Source organism: Saccostrea cucullata, unplaced genomic scaffold, assembly GCF_032062105.1.
Source record: "Saccostrea cucullata isolate Sc308-1 unplaced genomic scaffold, CSIRO_AGI_Scuc_v1 ctg4441, whole genome shotgun sequence".
NCBI classification, from domain to species: domain Eukaryota; kingdom Metazoa; phylum Mollusca; class Bivalvia; order Ostreida; family Ostreidae; genus Saccostrea; species Saccostrea cuccullata.
The window spans coordinates 6847-23405 of record NW_026931187.1 but is presented as its reverse complement, the minus strand read 5'-3'; the positions used below and the strand labels follow the sequence as shown (position 1 = coordinate 23405).

At 35.5% G+C, this 16559-nt stretch overlaps 1 pseudogene; it reads left to right on the top strand.

Moving 5' to 3' along the window:
- Window positions 1–714: 714 nt before the first annotated feature.
- LOC134231715 (zinc finger protein 862-like) lies at window positions 715–10586 on the top strand (annotated as a pseudogene).
- The last annotated feature ends 5973 nt before the right edge of the window (window positions 10587–16559 follow it).

Genomic DNA, 16559 nt, shown 5'->3' with positions numbered 1-16559 from the left:
CCCTGCTCTCTCTATTACTAGGTCATCTTGTATGGTCATCTCATCAATGATCAGACCCTCATGTTCCCCAAAGTCTGGAACAGATTGTCTGCTGCACTCCATTTCCATCCAATGTAGGTGATCAGCAATGATACCAACGGGTTGCTTCACCGAGTTCTTGTAATACTGCAGCAATCTCTTTGATGGGAGTACCAGCATATTCGATTTCCTGAGCATTTCAAATGCACTGACAAGTGACTTTAGATACAAGACTAATGTAACACTAATGATTTCCGGGTCACATCTTCTTTGGCGAACATTCATGTTCTGGGAGTTTCTTATTTGGTTCTCCATAAAAACATGAAGGTTAGCAAGAACTTGTTGTCTTGACAATAAAATATTAAAAATGGCTTTCATGTCAGTCTCATCGGCTTTGTCAAGAGCTATGAACGTATCTTGAGATTTTCCGTTATGTTTTGGAGGCTAATTGTATTCGGCGCGCTCGCGCAACAGACTTCGTTTATAATATTTATCGCTTATACAATTTTGTTAGCATCGGGCTCGATATTTTACTCAATATTCCTCTTCTAATCGAAGTACTGAAAGTACCGATAGGAGTTGATTTTAATTACGATTTCAATAAAATTTAATGTTTGACACTTTGTTCACAATTTTTTCAAATTATTTTCATTTATGCTTCATAAGGAAGTTTCTGAGAATTAAATAAAAAAGAAAATGACACGATTCTACAGAGTCAAAAAGGTAAGATTTGTTTTGATCGCACCATAACATTAGAATGATCTGTGTAAGGCTTTTTCTCTGATCAATTTTTTAAATAAATTATTACGGTATTTTTCTGACGAAGAGTTTGTTTAAAAGGGCTATTTTGACTAAAGCTACTCCCCATCCTCTAATAAAGTCAAGTTAATTTTTATTAGTAGTAGTATTTTTAAACGTAACAAGGAATCTTTTTCAAATACTGATACCAATGCATGGCAACTAATTGCCATGAAAATCAAGTCTTTAAAAAGGAGGTTACACTCTAGAGTATATGGTGATAACGCAATACTGGTAAATTTTAATTTGTCATATTGGTCTCGGAAGCAAATTGAGTGTGTGTGCGGGGAGGGAGGGGGGGGATAAATGTAAAGGAAAAATTCGAACCTTAAAATTCTTAACAAGATTCCAAGATTGTTCAAACTCAAAAATCCTTTTTCGTTGGGGGGGGGGGGGGGGGGGGGGGATCTAACTTCTTTCAGTATATATTTTTTTTCTTTTAAACACTACCACTTACCCTTCTTCGACTACACTGCAACGTTCCTGTTGATAGTGGAATGGGGGCTAAACCTACGCCCCAATGTTTACTACTTATATGATGTCTATCTTTGTAAGCCCCACCCCCAATCCCCCGGTTCCGACGCCTATATGTTATACATAAAGTAATTATTGTATATAAAAACCGAGAGAGAGATTGAAAGTAGACCAAAAGAAGTTAGTTCAGGATTAAATCTTGGTTTACATTCACTTAGAGCAGTGGCTGTAGCTTCCAGTGTCAATTAAAGGTGTATTAAAAGACATGGTCGATGGAAGTGTGAATCTATGATAATATGTGTACATGTACATAGTAGACAAGTTTGGGAATTGTATTGCTGTATCTAAGAAATAATGATTGTAATTATTTTTTCACCCTCCCTTTTCCTCAATTATGCATTTTTCGTCGCACCCTAACTTTGATATTTTCTATAATATGCTTCCTGGACTAGTCGGCAAATATATATTTGCATTTTTCTTTTGTGAGAATAGAAATGACTTAATATTTTCCGCGGTACGAAGATTAGCGGAAAATATTTGTCTTATTGATTCGGAAAAAGGTTATCCAATGAAATTGGAGTTTAAATTCACGTGGTGTGAGTTTATGAGGAGTATTCGAATAGCACGGGGAATCGGTTCTAGCCCGTCTTCCGAAGAAGACACGTCAAAATTTATTATAATATAAGTGTAATTATATGCTAGAAAATTGATTATCATATACATGTATGTATATTTTAGATCATAAATATATCTGTCGTATATTAAAGGACAACAGGTTTCCAGAAGTTTTTCTACTTTGAAAAAGTCAAGATTTTTAGCTCAGCTGGTCAGAGACCAGAAGAGCTTATGCGATAGTAATGCATCCGGCGTCCGTCCGTCTGTCTGTAAACAATATTTCAAAATGCTACTCCTCCTACAGTTTTGATCTGATTTCATTATAACTTGGCACACAAGAAGACTACACTAAGATACATTCTGTGTATCGGTTTTTGCCGTGGTTACTAAAAATAGAAATTTATGTAAAATTCTTTCAAAATGCTATTCCTCCTACGGTTTTGGTCTGTTTTCAATATAACTTGGCACACAAGTAGACTACACTAAGGTACATCATTCTGTATATCGGTTTTTGATTTCAATGAACGGTGTTGCTGTGGTTACTAAAAATAGAAATTTCTTTGAAATACTTTCAAAATGCTACTCCTCCTACAGTTTTGACCTGATTTCAATATAACTTGGCACACAAGTAGACTACACTTAGGTACATAATTTTATGTATCGGTTTTTGATTTGAGTGAACGGTGTTGCCGTGGTTACTAAAAATAGAAATTTCTGTAAAATTCTTTCAAAATGCTACTTCTCTTATAGTTTTGGTCTGATTTCAATTTAACATGGCACACAAGTAGACTGCACTAAGGTTCATAATTCTTTATATCGGATTTTGATATCGATGAACGGTGTTACCGTGGTTACTAAAAATAGAAATTTCTGTAAAATTCTTTCAAAATGCTACTTCTCTTATAGTTTTGGTCTGATTTCAGAGTAACTTTGCACACAAGTAGCCAACACTAAGATACATAATTCTGTATATCAGTTTTTGATATCGATGAACGGTGTTGCCGTGGTTACTAAAAATAGAAATTTCCGTGAAAATCTTTCAAACTGCAACTCGTCCTACAGTTTTGGTCTTATTTCAATATAACTTGACACACGTCAAGTAGACTACACTAAGATACACAATTCTGCATGCATATCGGTTTTTGACTTGGATGAACATTATTGCCTTGGTCACTAAAAATAGAAATTCCTGTTAAATGCTCTCAAAATGCTTCTCCAAATAACGTTTTAGTTTGATTATAATATAATGTGGCATGTAAGTAGACTACACGAAGAACATTAAGAGACCTAATCAATGATCATTATACTATTTATTGCTGTTGTAAAGTTTCAATTCCCAGCTGCTTAAGTACTTTTTTCTTCCTTTGATATAAGTACAAACCAGTAGAGCTTCAGTCTTGACAAAGACTTCTGGTTATCTCTTGTTTTCATCCTGGCCAATCAAGTTTTGAAGCAATAACGCATTGAATTAGGGGTTTTTCATTAATACATTTGTGTTAAATAAGAAGTTATATGATGTGTGTTACAGATATTTTTTGTTTAATGTATGTACTGTATTTTCATAAACTGCCGGCTCCCCGATATGCTTCCTGGGCTAGTCGGCAAATATATATTTGCATTTTTCTTTTGTGAGAATAGAAAAGACAGAAAAGATATTACCCTATTATTCACGAACTATTCTTGTAAACATATGTATTGTTAAAAAAATGTATTATCAATTTTCAGGAAACTCATAAAGTTTATGTCTCCAAGAAAGAACATTGCTGTGACATCAAAAACAGGTATGGCAAACACCCAGTTGGGGAGGGGGGGGGGCACTCTGCACCACTGGTGTGATATAATGGATTGTAGGTACAGTTGGGAGAGGCTTCGTGAACTTATGAGACGTGAGGACCGAACAACCAATCGGCTTTGAAAAGGTTGTCCCATAAGGACATTGATTAAGGAGGGTGGGGGTCAACACATTAACCATTACTTAAATATAACTCCAATTGTAAAATAAATTATCTTAAGCTGTCAACTACATTGGCGCCGGAAGCAAATTGAAAGTGGGGGGGGGGGGGGGGTAAGTGTAAAAATGAATTATACCTTCAAATAAAAACTATTTCGGGGGGATGGGGGTAGGCTAAGCCCCCCCCCCCCCCCCCCAGTTCCGACGCCTATGAACTATCATTTGGCAAAGAAAGATTTCTTACATTTAACCGGTACTTTTAAAATTTGATCACTTTTGTACATCTTTATGTGGAACTCTTTCTCTAAAGGAGATCAAAATATAGTCTGAAAATGGTCATAATCACCCGGGTGTTGCTAAAACGCGGAACGGAAAACGGAACGGAAAGCGGAACGGAACGGAAAACGGAATATATTATTGTGGATTAAATCTCTTGAAATACACAAATTTTATCATAAACGATATATCTTGTACATATTCAATCCCCCACTATTAAATACAAGTTAATTTTGTCATGCTCAGTCTCTTATATACGAAAATCGCTAACATAGCAGAAAAGGGGGGAACGAACTTGAAAAGTATTTGACAAGCAAAAAACATAAAAAGAAGACATTGTTTTATTCGGGAGGGGGGTATAACACAAAAAGAAAACAATTGCTTGATTCGGGAGGGGTGATAAGTTCCAACTCCAACATCTTTCAATACTATTTTTTTACACTAACTTACTACATTAATTACATTCACAAAAATTGTGAGGATGTCAACTTGAACATTTCCCTAGTAAAAAAGGTTATGACTGGGGGGGGGGGCAAATATTTGATAATTATGTGGATGAACCATGGAAAGAGAAATAAAATATAAAAAAGAATTATTAAGATTACATTTAAATTCTGGACAGAAAAAGTTGTTAAATTTTCATGTGGTAGATATAATGCAGAATCTTTGCATTCAATGAAGTTAAATTTTGTTTGTTTGCGGTACATATGTGTGTGTGTTGGGGGGGGGGGTATATGAATGACCCCGTTAAAATGAGTTTATTTTCCCGATCATCGGAAAGGTCTGAGAAGTTGTAATAGGTCTGCCCCCCCCCTTTTTGTGTCCATATATTAACATAAGGTTTCATAAATCAATTTTTAATGTGGCTGTGGGCCCCTACCCAGGCCCGAAACTGCCACTCCCCCTTTCATCATTCGCGAATTCGACACTGCGTGCATAAACTGAATGTAATAACTAGTTATTTTTGTCTTTACAGACATTGGAAACAAATGGAAAGAGGGGTGGGGGAGGGTGTCAGTAAAAAAATTCCAACATACAAAAAATTTGACAAGCAAAAGAAAGGGGTATATGTCCTTTGCCCAAACACGAAAATCCTATTTCGTGTGTGTGTGTGGGGGGGGGTCAAATTTCTTCCAGTACCATTTTTTTGCCAAACACTACCACTTAACCTTCCTTGACCTAAATCTGCGACGGGGCCTGTTGAAAAGGGGAGGGGTCGCTTGTACATGTACACCAGTTCTGAACGGAGGATGTGTATGACTCATGAATATATAATAGTTTACAACATAGTTTTATCAGAAATTACTTTTACAACAAGAATATTGCTCTTTTATCTGATTTATATAGAATCTTTGTTATTTGTTTGACAAAAAATTTTCCGTTTTCCGTTCCGTTCCGCTTTCCGTTCCGTTTTCCGTTCCGCGTTTTAGCAACACCCTATAGAATCTTTGTTATTTGTTTGACAAAAAATTTTCCGTTTTCCGTTCCGTTCCGCTTTCCGTTCCGTTTTCCGTTCCGCGTTTTAGCAACACCCATAATCACCCAGTCCTCTTAACGCCGATTGGAATGAAGAGCGAAAAGAAGCAGTTTACGGAAATATAAAATATTACCCATTGAAAATGTTTAATCGATTTTCTTGAAACAAATTTACCGGTAAATACGACAATCACAATACCCCCGTTGGTATATAGAAATAACCTTTTCCGTCTGTCTAGCAAACATGCCCGGTCCATATCTTTCTTATCGAGGAGCATTTCACACAAAGATTGCTTATGACTTAAGAGCGTCTTGATTTGGAAACCAAGGTCATTGGGGCAAGTTCAAGAACACTGAACAAAAAAAAAAATCATAATTCATGTCCGGTCCATTTCATATCACAAACATGGTGAGTTCCCATTGTATATATAGATTGCTTATCACCTGATGATGTGTCAAGACTTTGACCCAAGGACATTTGTGCAAGTTCAAAGTTACTGAAAGAAAAAGTTCATAATTCGTGCTCGGTCGGGGGCGCATATCATTAGTATGGACAGAGTTTTTGAAATCCGCCGGTCTTACCGGCAAAACCGGTAAATATTTCAAAAGTCCGGTAATTTTCCTCATATAATCGGCCCGAGGGACCGGTAAAAAATATTCGACCTTTCCGGAATTTTAACCTCCTAACTTTCGGTTTTTAATTTTATCTGCGAGATCGTCAAAACGCTTGGTAGAAACAAAAATCAAACGTTTTTAAGACAAAAAAAAAAACGGCGGCCACATGTTTTGTAAAAGAAAATCAGAAGAAAAAGAAGAGCCTAAATCAAAAAGAAAAAAAGAGGAAAGAGTTCGAGAGTTCAAAAAAACATGGCGAGAAGTGCGTGAGTGGCTAGAGTACAGCGAGGATGTGGGGATGACATGTTCCGCATGCAAAAGCGTGGGGAATACCGTCACGAAGGCAGGCAAGCATAGCTTTATTTCTGGCTCGAAAAATTTTCGCCTCTCTACAGTGTCAGACCACGAAAAAAGCCCCTGTCACATTCGAGCAGTTGATAACTTAAAGTCACGCGAAGATGCAAAGAAAAAGAACAGACCCATTTCTGACTTTGTTTGGTTGAATGAACTGGATGAGGCAAATGGGATAGTGCATGGGGTTACATATAATAACCAAAATGCAGCAACGGGATTTCTGGAATGTATATCCGATTCAGAAAAAGATCATCTGAGCACTTTGATGTAGAAAAGCAAGTTTTTTTCCCATTACAATGGATGGCTCCACGGATGATAGTACTACTGAACAGGAGACATTGTTTGTGAGATTTAGCATGATGGGGAAAATAACAACAAGGTTTCTTTGCATAGGAGAACTACGGTCGACTAGTGCACGCGATTTACTCAACTTTGTACAGAGGAAAATGGATGAGAACTGTTTACAGATGCACATGCATAAACTAGTAGGCTTCGGCAGTGTCAGACGGTGCCTCAAACACGATGGGCCGTAAGAATGGACTCATATCCCTCATTCAGAAAGAACACTCTGAAGTCATTGGTGTTCATTGTTTGGCGCATAGGATGGAGCTAGCTTTCAAGGACGTCTTCAAGAAAGACAAGAACTATGTTCAGCTGTCCACTCTCTTACTCGGATTATTCTACTTCTATAAAAACAGTGCGAAGCAGAAGAAGAACCTTAGGGAATGCATGAGAGTAATATTTTTTAATTTAAATAATAAAATGGTATAAAATATTATTTAATTCTGAGATATATTATAATTCTGTTAAATTTACTGTATATTATACAGGTTTTGGACGTGGAAGGGACCATGCCACATCGAGTAGGGGGCAGCAGATGGCTTCCACATCTCAAGAAGGCACTGGAAACACTATTTCGGCTTACCCTGTATTCATCTCTGTTCTTGACACTATTTCCCATCAGAATGCAAAAGCTGGGGGCATTGCAAAATTGTTGCACAGTTTGCCTATCATAGTCTATGCCTCAATTCTTAAGGTAACAAATGTTTGCTATAAAACTTTAAAGGCACCATGTACACACAGGTACTTGTATATGAAAAATCTTTTAATTTTTTATCTTACTTTAAACAGGAATTTATCAATCCTTTGGCAAGGCTTTCATTGATACTGCAGAAAAGAGATATAGCACTTGCAGATGCAAAAGATGCTATCTTATCAACAAAGGAAGTTCTTACACAGTTTGATGCAAGGTATTTTGAAATCTTGTTCAAACAAATATTACTTTTAAAAATTATCTGAGCTCGTTCATGATTGTCATTTATTTTAAAATAGTTCAATTTATTCATAGCTCAAGTCAGCCAATTAGAGAGTTGATAGAAACCAAGATGTACCATGGTTATGATCTGCAGGGTAGCATGTTTAATGTCCAGAAAAAGGGGTCAGAGATGATGAAGGCCATAGTTAAACACATTGATCTTAGGTACAAAGATCTTAATGATGAAGTACTGGCTTCCACAGTGATTGGAGGGTTAAAGAATTGGCCTGTTGATAACCAACCAGGTAATAAAAATATATCTTCATATAAATCTGTTTTCATTTCACATTTACTAACAAGTGTTAACATTTTTTCCCCATATTTTTTGTTGGTTTTGTTCTTCAATTAGGTTATTTCCTTTTATCATGAGAAGACTAACCACAGATTTGAAAGGTAATATATTTCTGGTGTTTGTTTTTATTTTATTTCAAACAGAGAATTCAATATTGAAAACAATTTTTTTGGAAAAAAAATTAACACAACAATGATCACATAACTAAAGGTGTATTGCATTACATAAATAAATAAAAGTAATATAAATATGCATTGTAGAATTTGGAGTCAAGGAAGTTGATTGTCTCGTAAAACACTTCAGTCAAACTTTAGACCAAGCAGGGGTTGATGTGACAGACATCACTGGAGAATGGCAGATGTTCAAGTGTATGGTATACAAGAGGTAAATTTCTAAACTAAAGAAAATTTGACAATTAATTAATTATAGTTATATTCTTGAACATGTTTACAAGTTCTTTCTAAAATGGTACTGTTCTTAGATTTTCAGCATTACAAGGAATCTCCTGGATGGACATCCATACAAGACTTTCTGATTGTGGGGTGTCAAATGTGCTACATATTTTGGCCCTGATCCACAGCCTTCCATCTACCAGTGTCCTAAATGAAACCGCCTTCAATCAGATGAAGTTGCTGAAGACTGACAGACGACATCGCAACCCTACTAATGTGTTCGGAACCTTTTATTTTTCGGTGTTCTGCAAATTATAAAACCCGATAAGTTCGGAGTAGCTCTGACAGTGTCTCTGGCGAGAGTTAGTGAGACTTCAGCGAGATAGGGTAAATTATTCACGGAAATGTGGCTAGGAAGTGACTAGCACGTGGAGACACAGTAAACAGAAAAGTTATGTTGCGTTTTAGTTTTCACAACCCTATAATATCATTCTGTTTAGAACAGTACTTCAATCTATCTCTCTTGAATTTAATCAAGTTTAAATTATAAGTATTCTCTATTATACAATTTTCTGCTTCTCATGCATTAAAATTTCTTTTTGGACAAATATTTTGCATGGGAACCGGTCCTATATTTTTTGGCGTCAGATTAGGAAATAGGCACAATGTGACTTTAACTGACAAGTCAGCTAAATGAGAATTGCATTATGGGTTACTACGAATACTACATGAATTTACGCTTGATAAATTCCTTTATTGTCAGGTGGATTCCTGGCCAACACACGTTATCACGAGTATAGTTGTGTAAAAAATGTTTTGTCCATTTAAATGCAAACGAGAAGCTGTTTGTTTTCCTTACCCTTGAAGTGCTGGTGCTCTGAACTTGACACAAACTACGTATACATTTTATTAAACATAGTTTTTCTAGTTAACAAATTAAAAACCATCCGTGATATCGTTCATAAATAGATTCTAATGTTTGCATTTTGTTCATAAGATTTTTTTTTATTTTGCATTCCACTGACATGATCATAGATTGACCTGAACCACGTGTTCGAAGTAACATGTAAACATGTATTTGGTGTAAACATATTGAATCAACAATTGGTCAGTTGATAGTGGTAAGCCCCTCTGTGCGCTTTAATAGCAATATCCATATAAGGCAAACAAAGGTTTGTCAGTGTAGATGATATTACACATTTTTTTTACCAGCGTTTCGGTCGCTAGTGAGCTGTTATTTTTGCAGTAAACTATGATAAGATGCATTAATTGTTATTTACCCCCCCCCCCCTCCCTTTATAGCAACCAATTTCTGTTTAGAATCATGAAAGTCTTTCTGAAAGGTCTGGAAACACATTTTTCACAGGATATGTTTTCAGAAGAAACAGACTATAGCAATTTCCTGTTTACTGCCAATTTTATTTATAAAACCGGTTCTACCCTATAACCTTTGAATAGGTAAACCTAAACCACGTGTCTTGAATTTAAATCACAATAACATTAGTAGGGGTGATCGGCTTAATGAGAGACATTTGAATGATTGTATGCTCATTCGGCTAGAATCACCAACTATAAAGGATTTCAACCCAATGGCTGCAGTGGATGAATGGATGGTAATTAAATTTGTGTAAAATTTGAGCATTAGTTTTATTAAGAAATGTCTTCACTTTGCACTATAATTATACTTTCTTAATTAGTTGACAGGTAAAGGTGTGAGAAGGAAAACAACATATACAAGAGGCAAAAAGAACAAACCGTGTGAAGAAACAGAACAGAGATAGTTTACCTTTGGCGGAAGAAACTGAAATTCAGACAGTTGTAGAAAGAGATGGAGAAAGAGAAGTAGAGGGGAACATAAATTTGGATAAGGAGAGTGATGTAGAAGAGGAGAGTGATGTGGAAGAGGAGAGTGAGGAAGAAGAAAGTGACATTGAATATGAGCAAGGTGTGGTGGAGAATGAAATGCTATTAAAAGAAATAGTGAGAGAAATTGAAGTTGAAAGAGAATGAGACATGTATTCTCCCTTGAAATTTAACTTGAATTAAAAATAGAATGAAAATAAAACAATGTCTTAGTTTTTTTTTTAATTTGTAAACTTTAATTTCTCAAAATATGCCGATGGACCAGTGAATATTTGTTCTGACCAGTGAATTTGACCTTTAAACCTTGACCTTGGAGATTTTCGTACTTATGAAAAAACTTTAACCTGGACCATAACTTTTGAAAGGTAAAGGCTAGGGCTTTCATATTTCATATATGTAATTCTTGTGAGAAAACCATTCATTGAATACCAAGAACTTTGACCCTTTGACCTTGACTTTGGAGTTTTAACTACTTTTTAAAAACTTTAACCTTGGTCACAACTTTTGAACGGTAGATACCAGGATTTTCATATTTCACATATGTATTCTTTGTGGTAGGACCTTTCATTAGATACCAACAACTTTGACCTTGAAAATTTCTGTACTTATGATAAAACTTTAACCTTGACCATATCTTTTGAATGGTAACGGCTAGGGCTTTCGTACTTCACATATGTAATCCTTGTGAGAAGACCATTTATTTACCAAGAACTTTGACCCTTGGAGTTTTACCTACTTTTCTAAAACTTTGCCCTTGGCCACAACTTTTGAACGGTAGATACTAGGACTTTCATATTTCACATATGTATTTTTTGTGGCAAGGCCTTTCATTTCACATCAACAACTTTGACCTTTTGACCTTGGAGATTTCCGTACTTATAAAATACTTTAACTTTGACCATAACTTTTGAATGGTAAGGGCTAGGGCTTTTATACTTCATATATAATTCTTGTGATAAGACCTTTCATTGGATAGCAAGAAATTAAACCCTTTGACCTTGACCTTGGAGTTTGACCTACTTATAAAAAAACTTTAACCTTGGCCATAACTTTTGAACGGTTAGGGTTAGGGTTTTCAACCTTCTCTAATGTATTACTTGCGACAAGACCTTTCTTAAGAAACCAACAACTCTGACACTTTCCCCTTGGAGTTTGACCTACCTTTCAAAAATTTATCCTTGACCATTACTTTTGAACAGATGGTGCTAGAGATATTGTATTTTGCAATAGTATTTCTTGTGAGAAAACCCTTCTTTGGGTAATAATATATTTCATTTGCATTTAAGAAAAGTATAATCTTCGTTATGTTGCCATACGGGGTCATCAATGTTCCATAAACACATCTTGTTCCTTCTATTGAGTAGAGTAGGGCTTTCATAATTGACATGTGCATTACCTGTGACAAGATATTTCCGAGCATGCTATGATTTCTTACCCCTTGACTTCACGATTGACCTTATTTTAAAAAAAAAATCAACTTCAGTCATAATTTCTAAATAAATGACATATGATAGGATGTTCATTATAGACACAACGTCATAAAAAATGACATCTCACCCACAAATACACCGAAAGCGGGGGACCACAATTCTTTGCATTTGCTTGTTAAAAAATATTTTTCATATACTTAGTAGTAAATATACCGATTCTGCACGGTGTGATACGGGTGACGTCACAATACCCCACATCACGGACCGGTCCAAAAATCCCTATCACGTATTGGACCGGCGAGCCGAAAATCCATATCAAACCGGAAGTAACGTTTGTTTAAAGTTGAAAAGTTAATTTACTTGATTTTATTTAAATATTCATAAAAATAATTCTTTAACGCCATTCGTGGTCTTAATTTTCTTTTAGTTACCGAAAATTGTCTCTATTAGGTTTTTAAGAAAAATGCCATAAACAAGCACGAAACATTCTTCAATGACCATGTGCGAACTCGCATATTAAGTATTTTAAATATATGATAAATAGAATACTACATACTAAAATCCATATCCTATGTCACATCAGCCCTCGGGCTGATATGGGGCCACTCGGGCTGAAATGACATAGGTTATGGATTTTAGTATGTAATATTCTCTATATATTGATCAATTACAAGTACATTTTACTCTAATTGTTTACACAAGTTGTGAATACTAATATCAGCGACTTGACAACTTCTCTGAGAAATCTAGCAAGGGGAATTTGTCCCTTTTGGACATACAAAAGAAAGTGATAGATATCCGTCCTTTTGGCAATTAGATATTAAGTTTTCGAATGAAATTATGAAGTGTCCAATTGACTGATTCCCATTTTATTCATTTCCGCTTGCCAAGGGTTTCTGATATGCTACTCTCCTTATAAGCCCTTTGCATTCAGTGTTTAAAAATGTTGGGATTTTTTTTTCACAAGTTGTGATTGAAGTCGATCAACACCGCTCGACCAACCAGCTTTTTAGGTCACCTGAGTAAACTCAGGTGACTTATTGCTATCTGTTTTCGTCCGTCGTCGTCCGTCGTGCGTCGTTTGTCGTGCGTTAACATTTGAACATTTTCAGCTTCTTCTCTGCAACCACTGAACCAATTTCAACCAAATTTGGCACAAAGCATCTATGGGTGAAGGGGAACAAAAATTGTGAATTTCATGATCCCTGCCCCCCTGGGGCCTGAGGGGTGGGGCCAAAACCACTAAAATTAATGCAATCTTTAAAAATCTTCATCTTTACTCCTTGACATCAAGCAATCAAACTGTTTGCATGATTGTAATCAGCAATGAGTCCTCTACCAATATTGTGAAATTCATGGCCCTGGGGTCAGAGGTTCTAGTGCTAGGGCGGGGCGAAATAAGTAGGTAGTGAAAATGCATTATTTCTTTGAAAATCTTCTTCTCTGCTCCTGGGTATTAAATAAACCAACAAAGTACATAGTTATGATGAGCAAGAGTGCCTCTACCAAAATTGTGAATTTTATGGCCCCAGGGTCAGGGGTTCTGGTGTTAGGGCGGGGCTCTATTGATTATATAGTGAAAATACATTATTTCTTTGAAAATCTTCTTCTCTGCTCCTGGGTATTAAATTAACTAAGTACATAGTTATGATGAGCAAGAGTGCCTCTACCAAAATTGTGAATTTTATGGCCCCAGGGTCAGGGGTTCTTGTTTTAGGGTGGGGCTCTAATGATTATATAGTGAATTGCATGAATTCTTTGAACCTGATTAATATGCTAATGATCTAATTACATATTTAAGGCCAGGATTTATTTTATTTTCAGTTGTACAAAGCCTCCGCTCAAGGTTTTGAATTTTCAGAAAAAAATAAAACAATTTTTTTCTTTCCGATGTCAAATATGATTCGGGATCGAGATTTCAAATTTACGAACTCGCACTTCCGGTTTTAAGATGAAATAAAGCTAGATCTGAGTAGCTTGTTTTAGTGTAAAATTCATCGATTCGAGTGCCATTCAAAACGTTTCACCCGTTCAAAGGACAAATAAAATGCTGACGACTTTGTTGCACAATGACATGCTGATGAGATAATTATGTATTCGTTTCAAAAGTATCTGTCTGTAAATTATTTTCCTCCCCCAGGTTTTAAACTGCCCGTGGTAGCTATTGCATATTGCCAGCGACATTGTTTAGGTCTCTGTTATAGCTTACAGTCTAAGCATCATTCTTCAGATAAAGGTTGCTTATGCATCAGATGTAATGAATAAAACTATGGGAGAAGTTAAGTCCATTTGAGGAAGAAATGAATAATAACCTGAAGAAATAAAAAAAAAATTCAACTATTAAAAGGCAAGAATTTACAAATATATACAGGCATGTAGTATCATTTGTATCAGCCAGAGAAATTATTTTAAAATTAATTGAAAAAAATATTCACCCTACTCCCCAATATTCCTGTCTGTTTTATGATAGGACTTATAATTTTAGGCATCAAGTAAATTTTAGAACAATGTCTACACATTCACCTAACACATATTAAAAAAAATGAAGATATATTGAAAGACTTTTAAAGAATTGATTTTTTAAAATATATTTTGACCAACATCACAAAATTTATATAACTGGCCCAAACTGGCAGATGATGAAATAAGCAATTAAATGTTCTACTTTCCTATTTGTAAGCATTATGTGTCCAGTAGTAAGGAGCCTATTAGAATAGCATAAAAAAAGAATGTACAATTGATTTATCAAAAAAAAATTTATTTCCTTCTCCTTCGGGACTTTTTTATTCTCATGACGTTCATAACTAAACCTAAACATAAAAAAAATGCTGGCCTTATAATGAAGAGAGGGGCCTCTTTCAAAATAGATAAATTCAGGGCCACTGGGTCAGGGGTACCATGGGGGTACTTTGACTAAAAATAAATTAATGCTTTGAAATCTGCCCTTTGATAAGCAATGGTGCCTCTTTCAAAATTTGTGAATTTCATGGCTTTTGGATTTAAACACGAACCAAATACAATCGCTGGAAAGTTGTTACGTGATACTCAGGTGACCTATAAGGCCCGTGGGCCTCTTGTTTGTAAATGATATCTGAGTTCGGGATACATCTTGACTCTTTAATCTCGGGAATGAAAACGCAGGTAATCAACGATCCTAGAGCAATGCAATTCTATGAATGGGTGTCATCCAATATCTTCAAAATATTATGATTAAGAATCTAAATTGAAGCTGTAGATTTGTAATGAAAATTATAAATAAACATAACCCAATTATTGCCTCCTAATTTTTCTTTAAAAACTTTTTTTTTTAAATACGCTTCGTTATTTCTGTCGATGACGCAATCTCTGCATACCTGGTAGAATCCAGATCACGTGACAAAAAAAATCCCGTCTTTGAATTCACCGTATGCCAAGGGTTCATGAGGAGAGTAGCGTATCAGAATCCCTTGGCTAATGAAGATACATTTTATTTAGCTTTGGTATTTGTGGTTTATATGGAAATCAAGACAAGTTGTGTAAAGGGTGGCTGTGCCCCTTTTTCCCGAACAAAACATTAATAGTTATTGAAAGGCCAATGTCGTAAGTTTTGGTCGAAAGATTATCCAGTTCGTTAAGGTTTACTAGTAGTGAAAGTCGTAACATTAACACGCCCAACAAGGATCACGGGAAATATAATTTTGGGCAACCCCCTTTTTTTCTTATATATATAACTTTTTTATTCTCTGAATGTTTTAACCCCACCACCACCCCAATTCATAAAAAATACTACAGGAACTTGCCTAAAAATAGTTTTAGCCTCTTCACTTTCTTCAAGAATGCATTTATTAACCAGGGAGCTGTAGGACACTTTGAAAAGATTGATTGATAACAGGAGTCTGAAGTTTTAACAGCAAAAAAAAAAAATCCGGGGAAAAAAATCCCCACCCTCAAATAAAAAACACAAGAATGGCAACATCATTCATCAAAATAAAAACAAAACAAAGACAATTATGTGTCTCAGTGTAGTCTTCTTGTATGCCACATTAATTATATTATAATCAGACTAAAACTGTATTAGGATTAGCATTTGTAACCTTTAAGTATTTCACAAAATTTTATATTTTTAGTAACCACAGCAGCATCGTTCTTCGAAATCAAAATCGATAGAATTATGAAGTTTAGTGTGGTCTACATGTTTGCCAAATTATATTGAAATTAAATCAAAACTGTAGCATTTTGAAAGTATTTCACAGAAATTTCTATTTTAGTAACCAACCATGGTAACACCGGTCATCGAAATCAAAACCGATAAATAGAATTATGAATCTGTGAAGTCCACTTGTGTGGCAAGCTATATTGAAATCAGACCAAAATTGTAGGAGGAGTACCATGTCGAAAGGATTTCACGAAAATTTCTATTTTTTGTAACCATGCACGGCTATGCTGTTCATCGAAATCATCTACACAAAATTATGAATCTTGTGTGCCAAGCTATATTATTCAGAGCAAAATTGTAGGAGTAGCATTTTGAAAGGATTGCACAGAAATGTTTATTTTTAGTAACCACGGCTACACTGTTCATCGAAATCAAAAACCGATATACAGAATTATGGATCATAGTATAGTCTACTTGTGTACCAAGTTATATTGGAATCAGACCAAAAATGTCAGGGGAGTAGCATTTTGAAAATCTGTTTACAGACAAACAGAC